The sequence below is a fragment of the Botryllus schlosseri genome, chromosome 16, assembly GCF_051294905.1.
Source record: "Botryllus schlosseri isolate E-star chromosome 16, Bs_hap1, whole genome shotgun sequence".
NCBI classification, from domain to species: domain Eukaryota; kingdom Metazoa; phylum Chordata; class Ascidiacea; order Stolidobranchia; family Styelidae; genus Botryllus; species Botryllus schlosseri.
This window is the reverse complement of record NC_137251.1, coordinates 20,746,359-20,774,222: the sequence shown is the minus strand read 5'-3', so window position 1 is coordinate 20,774,222 and position 27,864 is coordinate 20,746,359. Positions and strand designations below refer to the sequence as shown.

The 27,864-nt window shown below is 41.0% G+C and overlaps 1 long non-coding RNA gene across 6 annotated transcripts in view; it reads right to left on the bottom strand.

Annotated features, from left to right (window-relative positions):
- Positions 1 to 4,458: 4,458 nt before the first annotated feature.
- Positions 4,459 to 27,864, bottom strand: part of LOC145459390 (uncharacterized) — a 117,628-nt gene continuing 94,222 nt past the window's right edge. Inside the window, exons 1-6 of one of the 6 annotated variants that reach the window (XR_013921367.1) lie at positions 11,135 to 11,242; positions 9,609 to 9,706; positions 9,105 to 9,220; positions 8,924 to 9,036; positions 7,288 to 7,447; positions 4,459 to 4,636 (exon numbers count right to left, since the gene is read on the bottom strand). This is a non-coding gene — a long non-coding RNA (uncharacterized LOC145459390). Of the gene's footprint in view, positions 4,637 to 7,287; positions 7,448 to 8,923; positions 9,037 to 9,104; positions 9,707 to 11,134; positions 11,420 to 27,864 lie in introns of those variants that run through there. The other 5 variants (XR_013921365.1, XR_013921368.1, XR_013921366.1 and 2 more) reach the window with 5 other exon arrangements.

Sequence of the window (27,864 nt, the reverse complement as noted above, 5' to 3'; positions counted from 1 at the left end):
TGCGTTTAGTGGGATTGGTGAGATAGTGAGATTACGTCATCGCAAGGGTAGTAAACAACATGCGCTCAGCCGTGACTTTCACGTATCGATGATCATCACCTGCACAGTTGGGATTGTTGGGAATATTCACAAATGTTTATTGAGCCTGACAATATTGTCGCTTTGGTGTTTGAGCTTGGGGGTTCATTCGCTTAGAGAAGTATGCCCCGTTTCAAAAAAAATGGGTGAAATCTCAAGCCTTAGTCATAAAAATGTTGATATTTTAGGTGTTCTGGCTGCTTTTATGTCTTCCCCCGTTGGATTCTGAATGTTGATGTGTACTATGCCGAGCATGCAAAGACTTCACATACTTTACATATCTTCAAGTCCATATCACAGAACAATATCACGCCAAATTGTGTTCCTGGCTACCTTGTTATAGTAGTCTGGATTGGTGTGATTGTACAGCTCTATACACAGCGGCAATCAGATTCTCGTCTTCTATATTATTCATTTTGTTTTACAACTGAAAATAGCATAAAATCGCATGGTTAATCACTGCAACTTCAGAAAGTGCGATGTACGATCACTACAGAGACAGATCTGCTAGCTGAACGGATGGAAAATACGCGTGGAAGCGAACGCGTGCGGGTTTTCACACTTTTGCTCTTTCTGCTCATTTTTTCCTCGTCCCACTTCTCTCTCGCACGCATCCGTTTGAGAAGAGAAATAAGGAGAGAAAGATACGGACGCGTTTACGGATCGTCTATTCCAGGCTTTATACAACACTGAAATCGATAGAGCCTTTCAATGTGTCGAGATCGCCCGATTGTTAGCGAATAGTGAGTGAGGCAAATTCATCTGGACCTCACCTGGCTATCGTTTGTCTGAGCTTATGTTAGTATTAAAGCCGAATTTCATATTCCTGGCGTTGTTGAGGGGGTTTCAGTGCTCCGAGATTGTTAAAGGGGCACTGCACCCGAAAATGATGTGATCTCGAAATAAAGGGCAAAACGAAAAAAAAATTTGGCCGCGGCCATTTTCCTCAAAAGCCACCGTAATGGAGCTGCAATTCATTGAAATTCCACAGGACCTTCACGCTCCAATGTCTTAATCGTCGCACTTGCTCGACGCGATTAGGCAGTCACGCAGAGAACGAACTTTAGGCATATTTCCTTAAAGGGGCACTGCGCTCTAAAAATGATGTGGTCTCAAATTGAAGGTAAAAACGAACAAAAATTTTTGGCCGCGGCCATTTCCTTCAGAACGCCACCGTAATGGAGCTGCAATTAATTGAAATTTCGACAAGACCAGCTGCCGCCGCTGCTTAACCCGTTACATGGCACGATACCTTCACCGTCGCACTTGCTCGACGCGATTAGGCAGTCACGCAGAGAACGAATTTTAGATAGTTGTCAGCCGATGTTATGAAGGAAATGTGTCTAAGTTTCGTTCTCTGCGTGACTGCCTTATCGCGTCGAGCAAGTGCGAAAATGAAGACATCGTGCCATGTAACGGGTTAACCAGCCGCGGCAGCTGGTCTTGTAGAAATTTCAATAAATTGCAGCTCCATTAAGGTGGCGTTCTGAAGGAAATGGCTGCGGCAAAAAATTTTTGTTCGATTTTACCTTCAATTTGAGACCACATCATTTTTAGAGCGCAGTGCCCCTTTAATAACATCGGCTGACAACTATCTAAAGTTCGTTTTCTGCGTGACTCCCTTATTATGTCGTGTCGAGCAAGTGCGATGGTAAAGACATCGTGCCATGTAACGGGTTAAGAAATGACGCGCAGCCGCGGCACTGTGGAAATTTCAAGAAATTGCAGCTCCATTACGGTGGCGTTCTGAAGAAAATGGCCACAGCCAATTTTTTTTCCATTCTGCCCTTCAATTTCTGACCACATCATTTTTTGAGTGCAGTGCCCCTTTAATATTCGAATTTTAAGAATCGGTGCGGCAATAACATTCGACTGATACCGCAGTTATTAAGAATTCTGATCTGTTTACGATGAATTGCATTGTCGCGGGCGAGGCACGACCCGCCTCTGGCTCACCTCTCTTTTTACGTCGTATTTTTGAACAATAATTATGAAAACATCGACGGTAAAATCAATAATCGTTGAAGGTTTTCACAATTTTCCTTTATTCATCCCGGCGATAGGTGAGGCACCGTTTCACTTGCCTACACTGACCGCACGTCATTGCTGACCAACCTTTAGCGTGCGCCATAAAAGCGTGCAAGTTATTCTTTTATAGATTCAACTGCACGAGTCTGCCAGTGCCAAGCATACCAACTTGGAAAGTTTGCGACAGAACGGATGTATGAGCGGTTAGCTGATCGGGATTTAATTCAAAAACTCGCTTGACTTTAGCTCGTTTAGGATTGCAAAAATGGAGCTGACGAGATGAACTGCTCACATTTTTACTGTAACGATACCGGAACTCTAAAGTACATTCCTAATAATTCTGTAAGAATTTTTAAATTGTGTTTTTATTACCAACTATATTGTATTTTATAGGGATGCTTTGTGGCATTTTTGACATTAAGCACCACTGAACACGACTTGCTAAAAGGTACTTCAGATGGTGTTGTCCACGCTTCGCGAACGCCTACCGTTCGTCCCGAAGCGTACACTGAAAGATCCCCTACCAAATTGGCTTGATCTCAAGGACGCAAATGAGATGAAAGACTTTACCATACACACTCGACGCCCACGAGATCCAAAATACTATACCGACCGCCTTTGCGCCACTTGTGGCAGCAGTCAAGAATGCAGCCCGTGAAACGCTCGGTGAGGCACATAGCAAGGCACGGCCAAAATTAGCCTGGGAATCCGACCCAGCGGTGCTCAGTGCACGCCAGAACCTCAAGACTTTCAGAAGTGCCGCGTACACCTCTGGAACGCTGGACGCGTCGCACATAGCGATGCTAACGAGGCCGCTCCGCACCTAACTAACGTTTACAACGCTGCTCGCAAGGAACGAGTCGAAGCTATTGCTCTTTCCGTGGAAAACGAGTTGGAAGCAGGCCGGTCAAGAGCAGCCTGGAAAGCCATCGGTGAACTAGTTGGCTTCAAGAGGACCCGCGTGAAGGCCTGTACGCAAGACCTCGCATCACACTTCGAGACCCTCTTATCTACACCTGCACCGGACATCGATGTGCTCGTTGCACCGCCTTCATTAGCAGCAATTCCTCTCGCGATCGATACAAACCTGATCACGCTAGCTGAGCTCGGGATAGCCATGCTTGATGTACCACAATTCAAGGCCACCGGTACGGACGGTATTCCAACGGCTGCGTACACCTCGGGCGTTGCACCTTTGCTCCTCGACGTCATGAACAGTGGTGGTGAAAAGGCCCGGTGCCGCCCGAGTGGCACGAGAGCGAAATCGTGCCTATATACAAGAAAGGCGCTGCGACTGACCCAGCGAATTACAGAGGCATCTCCCTCATGCAGACCGCGGCCAAGCTGTTCGACCGAGTACTGCTCATTCGCATACGTGAGCAAGTATCTACCAAGCTCCTGAATGTCCAGAATGGATTTCGACTATCCCGTGGTACAACAGAGCATATCCTGGCACTGCGCACAGTCATTGACACCTGCCGCTCACACAAAAAGAATGTTGTGGCTGTCTTTGTTGACTTTGCAAAAGCCTTTGACTCGGTCTCGCGCCCAGCCATGGCGAAGAGCCTCAGATTCTATGGAATTCCTGAGGTGATAAGGAACGCCATTATGACCCTCTACATTGACACACGAGCGCGAGTCCAAACAGATGACGGTCCAAGCGGAGATTTTACCACTTCGGCTGGCGTGCTTCGAGGTGACACCTTGGCACTATTCCTGTTCGTGATAATCCTTGACTTCGTGCTACAAACGGCTTTCCCGGACAACTCGGACTTCTTTGAATGGCGGCCATGGCAAGGAACGCGTACGCGTACGACTCGCGAGGCTATCCACGTAGGTATTCTTGCCTACGCACACGGCCTCGCCTTGCTTGCCCCGAATACCGCATCGGCACAGCGCCTCATCAACCAACTAGTGGCCGCCGCCGCTCTTATGGCCTCCAGTTCAATGCCAAAAAGACTGAGGTTCTGGCCATACCAGCTCTGTCGGAGAGCGCGACACCAATTCAACTGGGAGAAGTCAGGCTCAAGAATGTCAAGAGTTTTATATACCTCGGTATTGCCCAGCAAACACGAAACAGCCCATTGAGGTTAAAAAAACGTTTTTATTTGGTTCATATTAAAGACTGGCAGGTTAGTTTTAAGTCGGTTTTTGTGTCGACGCGTTTCAACGCGTTTTTCACGAAAATCGGGATCGTTAATAAAACGTAGATAAAACTCTGTATCTACAATGCTTTAGAACGTACAATCGATCGTCAAAAAACATCCTGACATACTAACATTACTATATTCCCATATTTAGGCATACCTGAGGTTGGCTGCGGACACACACATACACGTATCACACTACACATTGCATTTGATGAACTTATAATTCATATAGAAAACAGTGTCAAAGAAACTCAGAACGAAACAAAACAAACGAATGAAAAAATAATCAAGATCCCAAAGCCAACTGAGTGTCTTGATCAATATTCATCTTCTGACGACGAGGACAAGAAGCTGCATTCTGCCTTTTTCCCGATAGAACTCTACAGAGAAACAACAACATTGAATGTTAAAGACATGCTCGATCCTGTTTAGATAGTTCTTAGTACTACGCAGTGTTGGGATGAGTCGACTCTTGACTTGACTCGAGTCGGACTCAAGTCAACTCTTTCGTATGACTCGACTTGACTCGAGTCTCTTTGCAAAAATGACTCGACTCGTCGCTCCAGATATGTGGATTGACTCGTGACTCGGAGCAAAATTTACGAGTCAATTTCAAGTAATCAAGTAAACGGTGTCAATTAAATAACCCTATATCTTATGTACGTTCGGATTTTTTGCGATATGCCGGTGTCACTTGTGAGAGCAAACAGCCATTCACTGATCGCACCTTCCACTGATCCTCCGTTCTTACATCATAATTTAATTGACCGCAAACGAAACGGTCATAACTTATGCTTGCGTTGTCGTCGTAGTAGTAGTAGTTTATTCTGTTAGCAAGGTATCTTTGTTTCTCAGACAGCACAGTGCTTAAATTGCGTGGTGCTATCTTTTACCAACCCTCTTGTATAATTTAAATCGAACGAATATAGTTTATGCGTCTCTATTCTCACGGATGAGTAGTATATTGTACAATATCAATTTATTGCAACTTCTCGAGGCTTCGTATTCGATCCTCTATTTTGGCTGATAATAGACCGTAGCGTGTAGCTATAAAGTTACTCACACATGCTATTAGCAGTTCTACGTGTGAGTGATACAACGCCTTTTGCATTTATATTTGACTTTATAATATTTGATTGAAGATAAATGACCGATTAATCCGTCTTTTACCCAGCAAAACGGAATGACTTTATTATCTCTGCCCTAAGACTGGGTACACTGTGAATCCGGCACTAACCCAGGGCCGGAAAAATGTGGGGTGCGAGAAGGTTCAGTGGCCCGCAAAGCAATTCTCGAAATTAGTTATAATATCAACAACAAATAAATTACCCAGGTAATTTATCGTTAACTTGCAAGACCAACCGAAAATTTGATTAGCCTCATCGCGGACTTTAGGCTGTTGATGACTAAAATATCAGTTCCGACGTATTGGCGTAGCCAGGAGCACATTTCGTAAGAGATTTATTTGTCTTGATGTTTTTTAGCGTTGCGCTCGATTTATTGCCAATCGATTTTTGGCTTTTAGTATTGGTGCCTCCTCCTGAAACGTCTAATTTACGGAATTGATATTAGCTATATTGGCAATTATGCGAGAACATGTCGTCCGACATCCGACTTCGCGTCTGCACTCGCGAAGAGATCGTCGGCGATGAAACCTTTGCACAAAGTGATAGACGCGCTTTCACTGAACTCTTCGATATTGATATGTCCAAGCGTTGATTAATCATGTCCTGGTCAAATAAGCCCAGCGGTATACAGCGATGGCCCACAATATATGCAACTAACATTTCATTGACCTAATTGTTTCGTGAACTTTGAAAAAATTTGAAAAAGGTTGGCCACCCCTGCACAAACCATAATAGACTTTTGAAAACGGTTGGCCACCCCTGCACTAACCATAATAGACTTGCAATGTTAAATTACATAATATTCTGTTGAATAACATTACATCGTATTACATTTGAATAATTGAACCATGACACTGAATTGGTTAATCGATTGAATAATGATTGACAAAAATTTATTGATACCGTACATCAGGGGTGGCCAACCTTTTCGGCCAAAGGGCCACATGAGATTTCCGAACCATTGCGTGGGCCACTTGAATGTTGATGTGCTTTTTTAGTCGTTCGATAGGAGCGAACCGGATTATAGGTAATGGTAAAAAGGACTCATATTACCACACATCAAAATCGTTAACAATTATGTCATGAAAACATGTACTAGTCGCGCAAAGCGCGAAAATAATATTAAAGTTAATGAAAGAATTAGGTCGATAAAACATTGTTAGTTGCATATATTGTGGGTCGACACTGTAAACCGCTGGGCTCATTTGGCCAGGACATGATTAATCAATGCTTGGACATATCAATATCGAAGAGTTCAGTGAAAGTGCGTCTATCACTTTGTGCAAAGGTTTCATCGCCGACGATCTTTTCGCGAGTGCAGACGCGAAGTCGTATGTCGGACGACACGTTCTCGCATAATTGCCAATATAGCTAATATCAATTCCGTAAATAAGACGTTTCAGGAGGAGACACCAATACTAAAAGCAAGAAATCGATTGGCAATAAATCGAGCGCAGCGCTAAAAAAATATCAAGACAAATAAGTCCGTTACGAGATATTCTACTTTATGGTCATATACGAAGATGGCTCCTGGCTACGCCAACATGTCGGAACTGATATTTTAGTCATCAACAGCCTAAAGTCCGCGGTCAGGCTAACATTCGCACACTCTGCGCAGACACGGCAGTCCTGCTGGAGACGCGATAGTTCAGGCTGGTAACATAGTGTAGCCAGAATACCCTGCACGCCGCCAGACAATGTGTTGGGGTCGCTAATATTCTGGCTGCTCGTTTTAATATTTTTGATGACGATAAAGGAGTGGTGGCGAAAATTTTAGCTATTGTCAAGGTAGCTTGTCAAAAAAGTTTGAGAACCACTGAGCTAGCTCAACATTTACATGGGGTGTAAGGTAGGCTACTGAACACATATAGATAGGTTCGAAGGCAAACATAAATGTTGCTCACTATATATGATCTTGTACAACGCGAGCTCGTTAAAAGCCTCCTTCCCAGATTTTCCAACACGGCTGTAACTGCTCCACACACGGGTAGTAGCGACCTTTTTCATGATGGATCTGACAGATTGGCCAATTGTGTCGCCTCCAACTGAGCTGAATCCAGCTATCTGAAGTCATAATATACAAACAGAATTATTCAAGTGCAACGATCATACCCGAGAAGGACTTCACAAAAAGACTTGGACAATTAGAAATATTTTAGCTTTTCCTGATTAGATTGGAATTACAGTTAGATATATTTCCGAATCAGAGTAGAATAAGGATTATAGCTACACAGCAGTTGTCTGCAAATTAGATTTAAATTAGAATTATAGCTACAGTTTGTATACAAATTAGATTAAAATGACTAAATTCGAGAAAACTTGGACATCGCATCAAGTTCCAAATCATGGTCCATTCTTATTATGGACATGAGAATAGCAAATGTCTGTACCGTACAGCAAGCTTAGCTCGTTTCACACAATAGGCCTACAGTAGCCTTTACAGGAAAACCAGGAATTGGATTAGAAGTAAAACAAAAATGCATTATCATGCATCCAAGCCTCTTGCTTTGAGTCTTGAGTTTTAACTAAGATTGCAGAAAAGTTGTGAGAAGACTGCTAACGTTACGTCACTGCTATTTCAATGCAATGTGCCGTGTAACTTTCCAGTTGACCGAACAGTAGCTATAGATATAGGTATTGATAACTAATCTATGGATAGATGTGCAACACGTGGCTGACGGTTGAATGCTGAAATTGATGTCAGTTTCAAATTATTGTTTTTTTTTTTTCAAAATAAGCTATTCGCCTGTGCCCAACAAAACTATTCCGCACTAGCAGAAACGGCTTCGTCGTTGTACTAACGCATGGTGTATCAATGTATCATATCTGTTTGTAAAAGGGTAATGTATTGCATCTTATCAATTTATTTCTCTATTCTCTATTTTTGCTGGTAAAGTTACCAGTTCTAGAAGTTCTATAAACTGAGGTTGTGCAATTACTTACGCAGTTTAACAGTTCTGCGTATATGTGAGCGATACAGCGTCTTCTTGCGCGTATATTCAACTCCATATTCGTTCATTGGCTCAGAGTCAATTACCGCTCAATCTGTTTCAGACAGCTAGCAAAATGCAATGACATAATCATGCCTCATACGACGAAAAGGCAACTTGACTTGAATTTTGACTTAACTCGAGTCACATTCAAAAATCGAGTGTCTTGACTTGACTCGAGTAACCTTCGAAAATCGATTGACCTGACTTGACGCGAGTCAAAATATACAATATGGCGGTATCGTATCTACAGGGGTTCTTAAATACTTTTGGTCATGAAACTAAAATGCGGATATTCGACCCCAACATTGTTTTCAGAATATTAAAATGAATCTAGTGCACATAACTATCCCCGCAAAGCATGAAAATATAGTCTCGAGTTACTGAAAATACCTCATTACTCTAAAGAACCCTATTGAGGGATTCTGGGTACAGCAGTTGCAGTTATTGCTTCACATCCACGAATCAAACATTGATACTTGGTTTGAGATTGAGTTTTTGATATCATTATAATTATCAAAGTCAGTCCGGTTAAAAATTCTAGACATACCGAGGGAATACTACGAAAGTATGTAAATCCACTTTTGCGATCGTCTCAGTGTGATATTGTGACAGTCCGGTCTGCCAAGTGGGAAGTTGCTTCTGCGTTGGATGAACTGTAAACTGCAATTTGTATATCATGTTTTGCTAGCCATAAGTCTCGGAAGTATTAGAAATATTCGGCCACATACCTGCGGTACAATCTTTTTGTAGAACAGTTTAATTCACTTTCCGGTCAAGAAGTTTACCAATTTTGCCAGCTCTTACGCATCTGCTTGCTCTTCCGAAAAAATCAGTGCTGCTGTTTCTGGAATCGAAAGCAGTAGGTGGTAATCTTAGCACTGGCAACTCGAGCTCAAAATTTTGTTTAACCGGTCTCAATCGAAAGCTACTGTCACATTGATTTCGAAAATATAAATTAAAATTTGGTCCGGCCACTGGAACCCCCCGAAAATAACCCACAATGTCCGAATCTGCATTGTTTCTAACAATTGTATCGCCCGTAGACAATAGTCGAATAACGTCTCTTTTCGACTGTGACGCCAACAAGCGTCTCGGCAAAGTCGAGCTGTGTTCCCCATGATTGTCAGAGTATTTTGCGACATATAATTTAATGTGACCCGAATACGTCGAGTAGTTTTTGCATTTCGCATCATCGCGCATCCACGAATTTTGATTATACAAATGAAGCCTACCTACGCATATCACTGTGGAATTCGATATAGATGCGTACTTCCTTGCACGTAGCAGATGAATCCATTCGGCTCTTTGTGGGTCATAAATTTCATCGGAACTGACAGTATTATAGCATAGTTCTAATGTGAATGAGACACCAGTGCGATAACACACTAGGTGTTATCTGCGCATAACAGGCTAATTAACGAAACAGTGCGAATAGTGCATCATAGATAGATAAATTTAACCTATAATTGGGATGTTCGGCAGTTTGAAATCATACATTTGCGATATCTGCGACGCCGATCAAAACAAATACTTTTTAGGCGATTCATTATTTAAAACAAAGCATTCGACCCTTTCCCATTATGCATTCAAACCAGTTTCGGAAAGGCAATAATCGCAAGGAAATCCGAACTCCGACTTATGTGATACAGTTATTGGCTATATATTGTCGCTAATAACCTGCCCATGGAGGCCAAAAACCACTTAGATCACACACCACTGTTTATGCCATTTTTGGTTTGGTTGGGATGCCGTTTAGGACTTAGCTGAATGAATTATGAGAATGAGCTGTTTTGTTAATCAGTTGGTTAATCGAAGAGAATAACTGGTGTGTTCTCATTTCTATTTGTCCAAATTTTTATATGCGCGACAAAAAATATGAAAGTAGGCTACTTGCATTTTAGGACGTATTCGCGTTTACGGCGATTGATGCGATGTAACCAACTCAGAGTAGCTGCAACCAATGTTCCCTCCAATTTTTCAAGAGTCTGCACGCACTCAACTTGGACAACAGTGCGCAGCGACTAAAAAAAGGTCATCACTTTGATGTTTTGTGCGCAGCTTAAATTTTCTGTGCCCAGAGACAGTGTCAGCATGTCGCAATTGCACACTTGAGCAGCTTACAGGGAACATTGGTTGCAACACTCAAAACTACGTTCCAATATTGCCAATTCAAATGAAGTTTAGGAACCATTAAGACCCGAATGGAACTATATAATATTGTTTTGTAAATTGGCCAGCTAGCTTCAAATAAGTACAGGTTGATGTTGATTGTAAGTTCTACAATATGCGTTGGCTTCAGTGCTATCATTTGTATTCTCAAATTTGTAAATGCGCAACGACGCGAAATACTAAAACTACTCGAATAGGACGTATATCGGCATCACATCAATCTCTAGCAACATACTCAGAGGGTCACGGCCTCACCGGGAGCACGGCTTGACTTCGCCGAGACGCTCAATGGCATGGCGTCACAATCGGTTCCGTGCGTACCACATGTTAATCGGCATTCATCTCGGGCGTCCCTATTGTTCAGTAAAATGAAAATTTTCAACTTTGTGGGAGATTTTAGGGGGTTTCAGTGCCCGGACGAGATTTTAATTAATATTTTAGGAATCATTGAAAAAGTAGTTGGTACAGCTGGTCGCCAGCGCTAAGATTATACCCAGTAAGCTGTGTCATATAATCTCCTACATGTTACGGTATGTTATCATAATATGATACGAAAATGACTCATATAAGCATAATTTTAGAAACTTACGTGGATAACTGCAGACGACAAAGCCATTGAGCAACCCATATAGTATGCAGTCCGGTAAGGTGATTGTCCCTGATAACATGCTACATTATAATGTTATAAATAGCTGAAAATGCTTGTATTATTATTATTACAGCCACCGAAACAAGCGAAACGAAATAGATGTAATTTTCGAACTGTTTGCAGCAAGTCTAACAGCTCTCGGAGTCATAAACTACAGGGTATTCCTTCAAAATAGCATATTTCTCGCTCAACTATGTACCGTACACCTAGTTTTTACCCACATCCCGTACCAGTCGCAATTCCAGCTTCCAGAATTTAACATACACAACTACAACCACATTCCGAAACAGTTATCCCATCCCGCGAACGAAGCGCGAAGCGCGGTTCAAATTTCCAGAATAATCTAGAAGTCACGCTCGGATAACCACGTACAGTTAAGTGCACCCATTCGACATATTTAGTTATATTTACTCGCAATAAAACTGGGATTCATGCTCAGCTAGCGAAACAGACGAGACTCACGAGACAATGAATATAGGCTGTATATAATGATGACCGTAAATCAGAAAATAAGGTTTTCGACCAAGTAACACGAATTTATACTGATGTCAGCACTCTATCAAAGCGCAACGGTATCTACAGGTTCCAAATATCTTCCCACATCAGAATACTTACCATCAAATTAGAATTCATACAGAATAATTTTATCCTCAAGATCATTATTCCTACGTATTTTAAACATACCTCTGAAACATAAAAATCGAAACCCTAAAATAACCATTCGAAACCATCCCGAAAGGTTTTTTTATGGTTCTGTGTTTGCTGGGTGACGTCGCGGACTCTGGAAAAGCACTGAAGGCGAGGCGAGCAAAGGCCTGGGGCGCGGCAAGACGGCTTCATTGCCTCTTCCACTCAAGTGCCTCACCCCAGCTCAAGACCCGCATTTTCCGTACCACTGTCGAGCAGGTTCTTCTCTACGGAGTAGAAGCACTCACGCTGACAGAAAAGCTGGCTAAGACACTCAACGCCAACTACGATGCACTCCTCCGCTACGCACTCGGCATCCACCACCCGGAGCACATATCCAACAATGCTCTGTGCAAACTTACAAAAACGGTCCCATGCCGTTTGCTGGCTGCTGAACGACGCTTCCGCCTAATCGGTCATCTAGTGCGGCATCAAGACGATCAACCAGCCGCCGCCATCTTCAACCACATTCCGACGGAGCCATGGCGCAGAGGTGGCTGGAATAGAACCACATGGCGCTCGACAATAGAGACCGAGCTAGCGCCACGAGGGCTTTCGCTCGAAGACGCCCACGACCGCCCACGCTGAAGGCGATTAACAAGGGCCCAAAACGGATTATCTTGGTGTTCTTTTGTTTCCTGTTTTCTTTTGCCCTTTTATTTAATTATTTAATTGAAAGTCGATATATATATACTTTAGATTAACATATTGCTGAAAATGCCGAATTCCAATATTGAAGGAAATATTTCGCTTTGTCCCAATGTTGCCGATTGGACCCTGCATTTCTACCAGCGCGCGTAGCTTCGTGTAGCATATTTGTGGTGTTACGTGTTATGAAATGCTGGCCAATCGAGGGTTCAGGCTTCCACGTGGAAAGAATGTATGGAATCTATAATTTCAGTATCCCCGAAAACTTCGGATCTCACTGCTCGCCTCAAACACTCGATTCAGATTCGAGTACACTCGAATCATTGTGCCCATCCCCATACTCGTAATGTAGGACAATTTTATTCGAGTTAAATTTAGCATCGTTTTTGCAGTCATTAATCTGGTCTAACTTTATGATCCACATCCCAAATAGGCTACTTCTTCGTGATGAAATGGACATTTTGGCAGCGCCTATTAGTAGCGGATAGTCATAATAGAACGATAACATTCAACCTAGTCTGCCATGCCATACATATTTGGTATGATTACTGATGGAACAAAAAGTTCGAAACACGGTTTATACAATTCCTTAAAAATATTTACTGATTGGCTGATTCCTTGCTGCATCGCGTCAAGTGAGTACAATAGTGACGTAAATCGAGTCAGAAATTTGAAAAAAGGGTTACGCAGCAATAAAGCGTTACCTCGACACCACATACTTGAGATGAAGTGGAAAGGAACACTCGTGGTAACCATTTATCTGCGGTTTGAATACGGTGAATTTCTGAGAAAAATGGTTGCTGTTGCTTCCAAAATTTTTTTCACACTCTCATATTTAATTTGTCACCGCATCATATTTAGAGCACAGTGCCCGTTGCTCAGTGCATCCTGTTGACGTCTAAATATCCGTCGTCTGGTAATATAATTAATCATTTATGAAACTGTAAATGACTATCGATTTGTAGATATGTGACGCAGTAAAGGATTGCACATCCGGAAGTGACGAATGCGGGCCAGATTTAGATTGTCTTGGGAGTGTCTTCTCCGATGGCATCGACATGATTGCGGACAAAACTACAATGGCGATTGTGTGGATTATCAGTAGGATGATTTAAAAATACATTTCAGTTTTGATAAACGGAGTATGTAACTTAAACAAAATCTCATCGGTTGTTATGAGTTGGCGGATTATCGATTCCAAATGGAGTTCATGTATGCTCTACTCAGATGTAATAAAATGGAGTTTTCATGCAGATTTAGACAACTCTAGAATTCTCAGCTATTCCGAGTTAGAATAGAATTAAAATTACTAAATTCGCAAAAGCTTGGAAATTGAACTAAATTCCTAGTTAGGAAGAATACAATAAAATTCAAGCTCCGTTTACATCAAATCACCACCAATGGGTGCGGGTTCGAGTCCGACCGAGGTCGACTTCCGAATTCTGATACCTAAGTGTTGGAGGTTTACCTAGGGCTCCTCCTCGCCACATCATCCGCGTCAGCGGTGTCTTACAAAAAGCCTATAGGTGGGCCGTGCTATAAGTCGGCAGTTACGGAAAATAACAAGAATATCGACCTGGTGTAAATGACCATAGTAGTCGACAAACACCATGAATACCCCAAAATAAACAAACATCAAATCAGAGTTCATTCTCACTACAATGGCGATTGTGTGGATTATCAGTAGGAAGATTTATAAATACATTTTAGTTTTGATAAGCAGAATATATTACATAAACAAAATCTCGTTAGTTGTCGAGAGTGGAAGATTATCGATTTCTCCACTCCAGTACTTTTCAACCTGTGTGACGGTTCGCATTTTTGCGAATGAAGATAATTTCAGGGTGAATGACAAGCTTGGTGCGACTGATGCGAATGAAAATTTTCCATAGTTCCCACTTTTTCTGACGTGGAATAATGCAAATAAACTTGATAGGATATTAAGTACAATGAGTCCGTAACTTTTTTTTCGTTTGAACGCAATTCTAAAAAGTTGTTGGTAGGTGTGCTTTTCTAGTTCACAAGTGATGAACGTTCCCGGTGCGTTTATATTGCAAAGTTTGATAGAATTTTTCCGGGCGAGAGGATTACGTCACTGCCTAGAAAAAAAGATGTAGTGGAATCGGTATCAGTTACTCGAAAACGCCCGCCGTGTACGGACCATGTAGGTAATAGCAGCCAATACCAATATTTACATTTGGAATATTTGAATGTAAAGTATTTGAATTTTGGCATATATTCATGTTGGTTGGCACCAGAATTTTGCATTTATCACGTTGGCATTTTCAATTTTCTTCAACTATAACAATTAGCACATTAGATATGTAACAAGTTTTCTTTACTAGGGATGGTGTGAACGCGAAGTTCACGTTCGCGTTCTGTGCGTGAACCTCAGAAATGTAGAGCTTCCCGTTCACAGACGAACCTTGGTAGGTTCTGCACTGTGAAACTTTTTCACATATTACAATTTTCAAGTCATTGCAACATCTTTGGATGTAATTTATTGCATTTCAATTGCGGACCGATCTATGCATGGCGCTGGTAGCATCAAATATCAACACCAAACGAGCAGGTACCTTCATAACCTCAAAAAATTTATTTGCTTTGTGACAAAAGTTAGCCCAAAATATCCAGCTTTCCGTTTGTGAATATTTAGTGTTTCTCTGGTGTGAGCTTGACCCGCAATCACACAACATCAAGAGCGAAATACACACTGCATGTAGGTAGTCAGCGATTGATGCTTATTCAACCAATCAATGAAATTGATATGGTTGTCTGATGCAAAAAATCTAGTAGGCGCACGGGGTCAATCTTCATTTCTTCATATTTTTATTGATTCATAAAAACCAAATCCATGCGATTGGGGGGTTGGTTACTGCTGTATCACTTATTAATGGGGTAATATAGGTAGCAAGTATAGAAACCCGTTTTACACTCTGCTCAATATCCACGCATCAATACTCGAACGCCGAATACTACATTGTCCGGTCTGGCCTGAACCGTTACCGCGAAAGCCTGTATTACCTTGCAAGTCCTAGTAAAAATTGTTGTAAAAGCGACGGAAGATATTTTATGGGATTATTAAAGTATTTGATTGCTCCAGATGATTAGGATTACCATACGTACTCCTTTTACGTTTTTTTTAAATGTTTTCCGAGGACGCCTAAATGTCCTCCTTTTTGGCAATTCGTCCTCCTTTACAGGTCTTAAAGCTAAGATATTGTAGATATTCGAGTAAAAATGGGCATAAATGATGCTAAATAGGAAATTCATGGTTCGAACGAAGGTGACGACCTTTTTTTTAGTCAACGCCACTAAGTTTAAGTTAAAAGTGTGCAAATCGGGAGTCGAACGATAGTGATGACTTTTTTTATGTCAACCAACGACAAAGTCGGGAAAAATAGACCGTTTTTTCCGGATTTAGCTCCAGTATTGTAAGTCTGAAAATTTTGAAAAAGTTGCCTTCTTTGCCGATTGCAAAGTATGGTAACCCTACAGTTGATACATTTGGCTGCGTTTTAAACGTCAGTATGTACTTCAACACTGCGGCATTATGTGGCCCGATTCGTCGCTAGGTATCGTATACATTAATATAGGCCAGAGGTCGGGAACGTATGGCTCGCGAGCCATATATGGCTCTTTTGGGTATAAGATATGGCTCTTTGACATATTTCTCATTTTGTTCTTAATTTTATCGATATTGCAGCAACTTGTAAGTATATTTTCTTAACGGCCTCTCGTGGCAGCATAAACATGTATTTGAGAGGTCAAGGCAGCGGCGTATCCACGGTTAAGGGCTCCGACCCCTTTACAAAATCCTCAAATTTAGGTTGCTGTAGCGCCAGCGATCAATATCCCTCGCGAATTCGATGTATAACCGGCATCGCGAGCTGCGTAATATTGGATTGCACCATACGTTAGTTGATCAATCTAGATTTCAAATACACATTCTTTTCCTGATCTACGCCGAGAAATGAAATGCCTTGGAAATGACATTCCAATTACAAACTGTACACGTCGAAATTGATAAGTAGCTTTCTAGTACTGCCGTTAAAATGTAGACGTGTAGTGCAACGTTTATGTTTCCGCCGAATTAAGAAGTCGATCAATATTTAGATTTTCGGAATCAGCGCTATAGTTATATTAGATTAATATCAGTTTTTTTATTCCGAGCTATTTACGATGAATTGCGCTATCACAGAATGAATAGAAGCCTACGAGTTTTTACAGATAACATATGGTGCCCACGACGAATCCCATGTAGTGAGTTCGAATTAGTACTACCATGACATCACGAATTTCCAATTGTGACGTGTGAATTGATTGACATGTATGGCTCTTCAGGGGAGTTAAAATGGAAAATATAGGGCTTACGTGGCTCTTCAGACGAAAAAGATTCCCGACCACTGATATAGGCTATCACTTCACTGAAATGTAGGGCTGCAATCAGCAATATGACGTCACGTGACGTCATGAGGTTCACGTTCGCGTTCACACAGAACCTTTCGAAAAAGTTTCCGTCCACATGAACCTGAACCTTTCTGAGTTTGTTCACACCATCCCTATTGTTTACTCGTGTACCTAACCAAGTATTAGTTGCTGTTTAAATAAAATTAGAGTAAACACATAGGAGTCTTACGTCCGATGAATCTTTATCTTGTATTACATCCAACTCTTAAGTCATTGGGCAGTTTATCTACTGATCGATGCAATAGCGTGTTTGTGATGCGAACTACACCATTCAGGATTAGACACGCTTTCGTGTTCTTGGACTGATGATCTCAGGCCGAATCTAGATCGTTATGGCATAGGCCAGGGGTGGGCAAACTTTTGAGCTCGCGGGACGCATTCAACATCTCAATCCCTTTGCGGGCCGCACTATATAAATTGGGATTATAAACCAAAACGCAATATTGGTATTTGATTATGTAGTGAGGACATGGGGATAATATATATGCTCATTTCAAACAAACCAAATATTGCTTTGATGATATCGTACACGCGTCAGAAACAGAGGCAAGATTTTATAGGCTGGTCGACCTCAATATAACCATATTTGTCAAAACTATAGAGATGAAAGTCGGTTGTCCCAATTCTTAGAAAATCATTGAAATTTAAATCTGTGAGCAGCGATCTGTTTACTAAATCCACTTTTGGTTCAATTCCAGGACACACAATTCTGACAGCATCATAACCATGTTAGCTTCAAACACGCTTCTACTATGTGTAGATGACATATAACTACCCTAATTTACGCATCGCAACGAAAGACACGCGCGAATAGTTTTTCATAAGCACATCACTGAAATAATTAAAACAGCAGGAGTGGCCAATCTGAAATCACACTCGTGACCCGAATTATGTCAATCTCATTTAGTATTTCTGTGATGTTTAGCAGTTGAAACCTTTCAAACTGCGTGGGCCTTGAGATCGGGCTTTCACGCCAGAAATTGAACTTGAAAATACCTTAGAACAGTGGTTCGCAAACTTTTTAAGACACGCCTCCCCTTATGATAGTTTGATGGCATGGCTGGCTACGACTAATGATGAGAGATTTGTAAATATGAAATTCAGACTAGATACAGAGCAATAAATATGAAAAGGATGTAAGTCGCGCGGAGCACGAAAAAAATTTCAGTTTAGCTCAGCTTCGCACCCCCCTTCACATGCTTTCACGCTCCTAAGAAAGGGGGGGGGGCAAGTTCGAGAACCACTGCCTTAGAATTATCATGGCGAAATATACTAAGAAATAGTCTAATCAAGTCCATGCATTATTTCGATTTTTAGTACGCATTTTATCAATATTTTTAATAAAGTTCTATAGACTCTCGGGGGCCGCACAGAACGATGTTGCGGGCCGCATGCGGCCCGCGGGCCGTAGTTTTCCCACCCCTGGGATAGGCCTATATATAATTAATTGGTGATGCCCCAGTAGCTTGTTGATCCATAACAAAACTTTGCCTGGTTCTTATTCGTACCGCCTCTGTTTGTAGTTCAAACTTTGTAATATTGCAAACTCTACCGATTGAACTTGAGCACCCGCTGCAGAGAAAAATCAAATCCATCAGGACGTATGTCTCACGATATTCCATCTGCAGCCTGATTTAGGCCTAAATAGACTTTTTAAACTTATTCCTCTTTATGTATAAGGATATTCGGGATATTAAAGATAATTTGGCATTATTTAAGTAAGTTTGCTAATATTGCACGAATGCCCTAGTAATTGCCATCCCACAGTTGGCAACCCTGGCCGATATAACTGTGTGTAGATCATGAATTGTATGAAAGTAACAATTATTCAAGAAGGTGGAAGTGTTGGCTTCGACAACAACAAGGATACCGCACGTGGTTCTTGAAAGATATGTTGATCTGTGTATTGCATAGATAAGTGAATGAAGCTTAAGCCTATCCATAAATAATCGTCATCAATTACTCGGATTGTGTGGGCTTGTATCAGGGATATATAGAACTCCGGGATGGCTGACTGCGTCAATTGCGTCATCGCGGTATTACCTGAGTGGGTCCAGATTCGCGCATTCAGTTTTGATGCACGTTCTGGTCAGCCGCTTCATCTGTGTGTAATTTTAAGTTTTTGAGAGCGGTAGAGGCATATAATATCCATGTTTATGTTATTATATAAAGCTAGAGGTTAACTAGGTTATAAGATGTTCAGGTAGTCTGAAACTTTGCGGTATTAGCCCTATTCCTTCAGCAGCAATTTACCGGTATACCGGTACGGTCATTTACTCGCCTTCGGAATATCTCTGCTTCTGTAGTATCTTATGTAACATGTTTTGCTGGGTCAAGTGTAGAATACGGCCACTACGAGAAAGTGATCCCCATGACCATCACTGATCAATGTTGCACATGAACATGTCGAACTCAGTGCTTCACATGAACACGATAATAAATTGTGATTTTTTTTTGCCTGTGGAGAGATGGATATTAGGGTTGGGGGAGGGGGGATGTTAGGGTTGGGGGAGGGGGGATATTAGGGTTGGGGGAGGGGGGATGTTAGGGTTGGGGGAGGGGGGATGTTGGGTTTGGGGGGATGTTAGGGTTAGGGGGATATTAGGGTTGTGGAAGGAGGGATATTACGGTTGGGGGGATATTAGGGTTAGGGGTACATTAGGGTTGTGGGAGGGTATCCCCCCTCCCACAACCCTAATGTATCCCTAACCCTAATATCCCCCCTCCCACAACCCTAATATCCCCCTCCCACAATCCTAATGTAGCCCTAACCCTAATATCCCTACTCCCACAACCCTAATATCCTCCTCCCACAACCCTAATGTATCCCTACTCCCACAACCCTAATATCCCCCTTCGGCAAACGTAATATCCCCCCTCGCTAATTCTAACCCGCCAACCCTAATATCCGTCACGCCACAGGCAAAATAACACAATTTATTTTGACGTGTTCATGGGAAGCATTTGTTGGTGTAATGTGAAACACTGATCGGTGATGGTCATGGGGATCACTTTCTCGAGGTGGCCGTATTCTACACTTGACCCGTTTTGCTGCGCTGATAATCGTGAGAAGATAAGAAAATGTAGATTAATTTCCAACGTTAACATTGATATCCGCAGTAGGCTATGATTTTGATTACGCCTTGCGGTATGTTTTTCATTTACCAGTATGTTATGCGAATGTATCTCACCATCCAAGGCTGTACATTGTATAAGTACAAGTGTACATTTACACTGTGCCGTGTCAACTATGAAGGCGACCATTAGGAGGGACAGTTAAGATCTTGTACTATAGATTAATATGTGAATATGCAGGTAGTGCTGGTATTGCAGGCTTACCGGTATTCCAGATCATTGCTGGATTATTCCTAGTAAGAATTGGAGCCACTGAGTACACCACCGGTGTGCAAGATTCAAGAGACATTTCAATTAAGGATAACCAAACATTTGAATCTAATACAAACGCAACACGTCAAGGTCGTTGCAGTTGTAAGTGTCCATAACAACTGTTGAATCCAAACTCTTGTTACAGATACTATTCATCAGTTACATGTCTGGTAAAACAAGGCAGGCATATGTTTGTTAATGAACGGCACCTCAATGCTACAGTACTGGAATTATACTTCAACAGAAGTGCACTGTTGTGAACTGCCAATGGCTGACTCCCAGTATATGGCCACAGCATTTGTTGACCATTGGCTCTTACTGAAGCCATGAAGATGCCCACTCCCTTGAATGGATAAACCAACACAATCGTCAGGACACGATACGACCCTGAGATACGGCATGTCTTTACCATACAAACACTTATATAGGCCTGTACGATGGAGGAAGAGAAAACTCTGAAGATTGCTTTCAATTTGCAAGGTTTAGTCAAATCGTCGCAATAACGCATGGACCTCTCCTCAGTCGGCCCAAGGTAAGTTTGGATGATTCTAGTGATACGCTATTAAATGAGCGATTTACATTAATCCTGATGTGGTTAAAGTAGTCTGCATTGCTACTCAAGTAACAGTTGTATTCCCGGGCGTACTGGTATTTAAACTTCCTCAAGTAGCTGTAGAAAGTGAAATGCCTGCAAGGTACTTAAGTTTGGAGATGGCTGCTTCAAAATTACAAGATGTATCTTCGGAAATAGGCAACACCTACTTGAGTACTGCAATGAAGTAGAAGTTCTTCATTACTGACCAGCTCTGCATACATCTATATATATTCTTAATGTTAATTTGTGTCTCTAAATACATCATTTGTTCATTTTTGTTGTAGATTCCGGAAAAACAAACGCGATGTTCCAGCATTTGCATCACGTCAACAATGGATATCCTGATATATTATACTGGGCACATTCCATTGAAATCTTGGCAAAGATGGCCACGATCTGAATATTTGGATCTCGTGCCTCCTCACCGAGATGATTTTTTGACATGGAATCATCTATCGCTCTGTCGGAAAATCTGCAAGACAATGATACTGAATATTTCTTAACTTCTGATAAATGGCATGAAATGCTTCAGGAGGCCCATTCGTGATGTGCCGTTAAGCCATGGTGGTAATTTCTTCACTGCGGTCATGAAACTATTTCTCGGTGAACAAAATATCAGCTGAATTCATTAACTGGGTCTACCGAATGCTTCTTAAATTGATAATGATATGTACCAAACTGCTAGCCTGGCTACATTTGAACCTGAAGAGAAGTATCAATGGTGTGTTGATTTCTTGATCAACTTTCATTGAGTGACATAGAAGCTGACAATGCTGCTATCACAATTTCGAGTCCTTACAGGCCGTGCTATCTTTTCGTTATTGGAAATGCTCCATGGTAGGGGTGCATTTAACACAAACGGTGTTTGAAACACTATGTTTAAAACATGCTTTAAACAGTGTTTTAAACAAATGCCTTTTGAAAAAAATTCTTTTTAAGTTGTAAAATTATGCCATAATTGTGTAAATACTTTCCAAAATACGTGTTGTATGAGCCTACGGACGATTACCACCCGATATAGCCGACTAATATCGATATGGGATGGCTGGAACCCTCAAAATAGTCGGTTCAACAGCAATAGCACAGATATTTCGTCAAAGGAGCTATATTTACACTATATTTTCAATTGTCAATGTCAATCCAATATGACGTCACTATTTAATATTTTTGACATCATGGCTTGAAAAAACTTTGTTTTGTACAAGGGTCCGGTTTTAAACATGTTTGTTTTAAATGCAACTTTATACTCCATGGTTATTGTCGATTAACGCGAATTGAAACGGTTCATTTAATGAATCCTATTAACCCCCCCCCCCCCCTTTCCAGCTGCAAGGTTTCCGACAATGGCTTGTAAATAGGTAGAAGACGCTGGTGTTATTCGTTATTCACCCTGTGATTTATGGCCTGATACAAATTATGTGATGTGTAGAAATTAAACACATTCATGATTTACTGAAATTCAGAGTTGTCATAGTTTACTTGGTTGGCTATTACGTACAACAGTATCATACTTTACTAGGTTGGCTATACAGCAGTAAGGTTGTGATAGGGAAGAATGCCTAGCTTACTCACGAACTATTCCGCAAAAGGTTGAGGATCGTTATTCTAGAAACAGCTGTATCGCTAGTTTGCAGAAAAGTGGATTTTTTTAGGCAGATTGCAGGTAACTTTCTGGACCTACTTAGGTAAAGGCCAAAATGAAGTCAGCCATCCCGGAGTTCTATATATCCCTGGCTTGTATTAGTGCGGAGCATTGACCGAGATCGGATTGGATATCCGGCCGGATTTTTTTCAATTTTGGCCGGTCCTGGATCGGAGCCGGATCAGTACTTCAACTGATACGGCCGGAGCGGGATCAGTATTTTTTTGATCCGTCGAGAATCTTTATTGATAAGCATGACTTTTGTAACTAAATAACTACCAACCAACCACACGCTAGTCAGAGATGAGCGGATTTGAAATTTCTATGTTATAATCCAATCCAAATCCGAAGCTTCAAATCCTAATCCTAATCCGGACATTTTGTATATTCCAATCCTACTCCGATACAAACTTAGAATTTCACTTGGAAAGCCGATATCATATGCCTATATAATTCTGTAAAACGGAATAAAACGCTTAATGAGTGCCAAAGTACATGAAGTAACTTTAGCTAGGGGTACTATACGTCCTCTTTTTTGATTTTTTTTAAAGTGTCCTCGGAGGACGCCCCAATGTCCACTTTTTTGAGATTTTGTCCTCTTTTTCGAGAATTTTGGTTAAATATAGGGCTAAATTCAACTGAAATATAGTAAATCAGCACTGAAGTAACGCTCCGGCGACTATTTCCAGAGCTGAGCCGACAAGTTGACCTTTTTTTTAGTCAACCGGCCACGAAGTGTAAAAAATTTACCCTTTTTTCAGGATTTTTCTCCAGTATAGCAAGTCTGAAAATTTTGAAAAAGTTTCCTCTTTTCAGATTTCCAAAATATGGTAGCCCTATTTTAGCAGCACGGAAAACTTTGTCGTTATTCGCCGCAGGACATCAATATCTCCGAAAATCGGTAGATCCAATCCTAATCCTAATCAATTGAAAAAAAAGTGTCACGTCCAAATCCAATCCTAATCCGACAAAATTTCACAAATCCAGTTTTCCCAAATTGTAATCCTAATTCATGCTCATCTCTGACGCAAGTTACCGCCAAGCGAGTGCGAAAATACACGGGCCATATTTATAAATTCACGGACCCATGTACCGTGTAGGCCGGAGCATGGACCGGAGCCGAATCGGATATCCGGCCGGACTTTTTCATTTTTAGCCGGAGCCGGATTAGTAGTTTTCCTGATACGATCGGAGTCAGACCAGAGAATTTGTCGATCCGCTCCGCACTAGTTTGTACTACAATCCATTCCTGTTTTTAATGTCCACCGTACCACACAATCGGCTAACATACCGTAGTACGGTGAATGTTGTCAGAAAACGAGCCAAAGGTGCTAGTCGCAACATTGACGCCACGATTCAAGTGCAGTTTCACTCGTTTGTACGCTCTAAATACGAACACATTCACATCACGATGACGTAACATGTCGATTTAGTGGAAAAGTGATATTGTTGCGAGTGAATATTGTTCTTGGGTTCGCTTCGAAGAAACTCACTGCACGATACCCCCGGAAAATACAACGAACACCTTGAGAACAACGGGAGTGCGCTACCAGTGATTTTTCTACACTTTTCAACTGCAGTGATTTTAGTACTTGATTAATCAATAATACGATACGCTAAGCTCTGTACCTCCAAGAAGCTCTTCGAATACAAAAGTGATAAGTTTCTTCATTTTCTTTTTGTGTAATAAATTCCGGCTGGCTTGTGCGATTGATTTTTTTCAAGTGCGAATTAACCTCAGAAGGGTTGAAAAGAACTGCTCTATTCAAATGTAATAAAATCGTGTTTTATGCAGAGTTAGACAATTATAATATTCTCAGCTACTGCGAGATATATTGGAAATAAAATTACTAAATTCGCAACAACTTGGAAATGGAACTGCATTTCGAGTTAGAAAAAAATTAGAATATAATTGGATTACCAGCTTCTCCGTCCAATACGTACAACTATTCAACTTAAATTAAATAATTGTCCATGACTGCATTGGGATCACCAAGTTTGTAAACAAGTCTAAAGGTTCCGAGTCAGAAGTCAACATTACTTTCATGACTTCGAGGCGACTCATTTTTAGTTCACCAACGAGTCAAGTCCGAGTCCAAGTTGGAGAGCGGAGGGTCGGGTCCAAGTCTTTGTGTCAACTGTTCGCTTTCCAGTTCAGATCGTGGTTAATCAAATTTTTACAACTCTTCTTGGGAGATATCGAATGCCCCGCATAATTAATATAGGCCCTACTGATAATATACTCTTGAGTTTCTGGCCCTACTTTGGAAGTACAATGTGTCATTGCAAATGAGCTCGGAATTTTTAATCAGAGATGATCTGATTAAAATCTCTATATTCAAATCCTGTTCCGGCTTCTAGTGTCAAATCCTAGTCGACATCCAAATCCTATTGTAACTTGAACTGATATCATGTATTACACGTTAATTAATAATTTAATACAGGGCTAGAAATTCGAATCCAGGATAAACTTTGTTTGGAAAACCCGTAGTCCGTTCATCTCTATAAGTCTCTCAGATATGTTTAAATAAAACTTTGAATGCATCGAAAATTGGTAAACTTTTCGAAGCCTAGTCGTAATTTTGCTATGTTGATTGCATTCGCAGGTTTGACAGCAATCATTGGGTGTCTAACTGTGATGGTGATAACGACTTGGGGACAGGTAGGGAACGATCCATCGAGCTCAAGCAATGTATCTGCACATACAAAACTAACTCAATGCCAAATCCTAAGTTTGTCCATATCAGATTTTCTTGTTGCGGTAAGTTCAATCTCTTATTCTAGCAGTATGATTGATACTATGACTCTTCATTCCAATCGACAATTATTTTTAGATATACACGTTTGCGATATGCTTACAAGATCGACTATTCGACGGCTGCTACCCAGTGAGAAATCGAGAGTGGAGGAGTAGTTTTACTTGTTCTATGCTTGGGCTCATCGTTTTAACTGGATCGCAGCAATCCGTATTCACCATGGTTTTGATTGCGGTACAAAGAGTCCGGACTGTGGTTAGGTGAAATGTTTCTACTGCTGATATATATTTCTTTTTGTAGAGGGATGTCCCAGCGATGAAAATATTGCTATATGGTGACTTAGCTATTACCGGAGGTGGTCAAATTACCGGAGGTGGTCACATCGTATATACTGAAGTAGAAGTAGAAGGAACGCCGTGAATTTCAGCTCAATAAAAGTAGAAGAAATGATTTGCAAGAAAGTAAAAAGTAAGCATCGTAGGCCTGGAAGACGCTCCTTTCGAAATTGCCAGATACATCTTCGTGAGTAACGCTAAATGCCGAATATCCCTACAAATATTGGACTTTTCGAATATATATTCGGCTAACGTGACTCAGAGGCCCAGTTGGTCTGCCCCGGAAACTGTAAAGTCAAAGTTAAAGTAGTCTCAAAACAAACCACTTGAGTAAGCAGTGCAAGTATGCAAAACCAACTTAAGTACTATGAAAAAGCAGTACTTCGTGACTCATCAATCACTCCTACATGTACCAATAAATAATAAAGCAAGTTTCTTCGGAGTTCTAAGTAAGCCATTTGGTGTACAGAACTTCAGAATAACGCGTAAGAATATTGTTTACGGGGAACAATATCTTCATATTGTTAATTTCTTCCCTAAAAGCTTTTCGACTGACTTTTATCAGTAGCGAACGTCAGTAATACGGCGAATCAAATTTGAAATTTAGGAACTATTTTCACTGTATGACGTAATAATAACAAAAACAAACGCCAGTAACGATAAATTAACGAATGAACGAACGATGAATTTAGCAACATGAAGTAATCGTGTCGCGTTATTCTGGAGCTATAGGTGTTCTGATGCTTCAAGGATTATTACGTTAGATAGATTATTAAGTTCGTATTTCGCCCATCGTCATATTGGCTGTTTGAAGATATAGAGTAGTTATGGGTATGACAAATTTTGATAAATGGACTAGTCATTGAATCATGTTACTGGATGATGATCGATGAGCTAGTACAGTCGAGACCGCCGAGCCTAAACCCATGTAGGCTATGCTACATGGTCATATCTAGGTCGGAGGCAGTTCATTCATTATTTGCTTGGGTTTGGTCAACGAAGCGAATGATCATAGTTAACGCTGTGGAGGAATTAACAATTTCTCCAACTGTACCAGCCGATAATAATATGTGGTTCTGGTACTAGTTTTTCCGAAAATGTATTATTGTTGCTGCGAACAAGAAATAAAAACTTGTGTATCATTCGAATATACGCCATCATTTCCAGTTAACATATCTCAACACAGTCTTATATATATATAGATATATTGTTTCCAGAATATTGCACATTGTTCGACCACGGTGTCCTACAGTGGTGTATAGTGTAGTGTAGATACAACTCACGTGAATGGCTAACTGCATTTCTGTTAGGCTTACGCGATTCTCTTCATTTGATCACAATTAGGAATTCACGGCAATATTGAAACTGGTTTGCCGAGCGCGCAATTTGCTAAAACTGGTATCAATTGGAAGCTAGCGCAGTTCTGGCAACAGTAGAATAAATGTGTAGGACAGTACACGCTGGCTAAGGAGCGAGCACTTTACTCTGCAACAAAATTTTATATATCTATATTTGTCAGACCAGTTGAATGACTATCATCGTCATTCAGTGATACTTATTTGAGACCTGTGCTATAGTACGTTGGCGATTGCGCCCTCTACCAATTCTGAGGTATTGGTACACTTTGTTAGCCCGTCTAACAAATTTCAATGCTTCTTGGTTCAACTTTCGTTCGTTTAATCATTTATTTATTGACAGTCCATTCTCTCACCCGAATATCCATTGTCAAACCGTCGCGATGGTCATTTCGTGGTTGATATCTATCGCGATTGGATGTATTCCACTTGTATCTCAGTTTGAAGATTACTTCGTGACCAAAGCCGAGTAAGTCGAATTTCTTGTACTAGTGTACTGAGTAAATCTTTATTTCAAGCTATATAGTTCATGCCAGATTTGGATAGAAAATATTCAGCCTTTCCAACTTAGATTAGAATTATAGTTATAGCTACAACGTTTTTCCAAAATATATCATAATTGAAATTACTGAATTTGAAAAAACTTGAAAATTGCATTGAATTATATTATAACGAAAGAAACCCAAAATCAAATTACGTTCATATGAAATCAGAGTTCATTCTCATAAGCATCGGAATAGCAAATGTCTTTACACCAAGCTTGGCTCGCTTCGCACTGTACAGTTCTCCTGTAGA